The following is a 589-nucleotide window of genomic DNA, read 5'->3' as shown; positions in this document are numbered from 1 at the left end:
ACCTGTGAAGAACCAAGTAAACCATCAATTTTTCTATTTAATAATTCTACCTGATTGGAGAGCATGGTGACCAAATCGATGATAAAAATGACGGCTACTTTCGTTGGCTTTTTCCTCATGACTTGCCACTGATAGTTATCCAGTGACATCTCTTCTATAAATTCATAAGCAACTTCAGGTGTCTTATTATTGATAGTTCCGCTAGCGGCTGCGTCGATCATCTATCGAGTTGAAGGGCTCAGGTCATTGTGAAATGTTTGGAACTGTAGCCATAGTGGTAATCCATGGTGAGGGTATCTTCACAAAAGGTCCTTGTATCTCTCCCATGCATCGTAGAGTGTTTCTAAATCCATCTGCACAAAAGAGGAGATATCATTACGTAATTTGGCTGTTTTAGTTAGCGGAAAATATTTTAATAAAAAAATTTCTGTCATCTGTTCCCAAGTAGTGATTGATCCTTGTGGCATCGAGTTCAACCACTGTTTATCCTTATTCCTCAAAAAAAAGGGAAACAACCGAAGGCGAATGGCATCCTCAGAAACGCCATTAATTTTAAAAGTGTTGCAAAGCTCTAAGAAATTTTCTAAGT

The 589-nt window shown here is 38.2% G+C and overlaps 1 non-coding gene across 1 annotated transcript; it reads left to right on the top strand.

Annotated features, from left to right (window-relative positions):
- The first annotated feature begins 279 nt into the window (after nucleotides 1-279).
- Nucleotides 280-385, top strand: LOC121217387 (small nucleolar RNA R71). Its single transcript, XR_005913492.1, has one exon. It is a non-coding gene; the product is annotated as a small nucleolar RNA R71 (small nucleolar RNA).
- Nucleotides 386-589: the final 204 nt, after the last annotated feature.

The sequence above is a fragment of the Gossypium hirsutum genome, chromosome A02 (assembly GCF_007990345.1).
Source record: "Gossypium hirsutum isolate 1008001.06 chromosome A02, Gossypium_hirsutum_v2.1, whole genome shotgun sequence".
In the NCBI taxonomy this organism is placed as follows: Eukaryota; Viridiplantae; Streptophyta; class Magnoliopsida; order Malvales; family Malvaceae; genus Gossypium; species Gossypium hirsutum.
The sequence above is the reverse complement of the archived record's forward strand: the minus strand, read 5'-3'. Positions and strand labels throughout refer to the sequence as shown.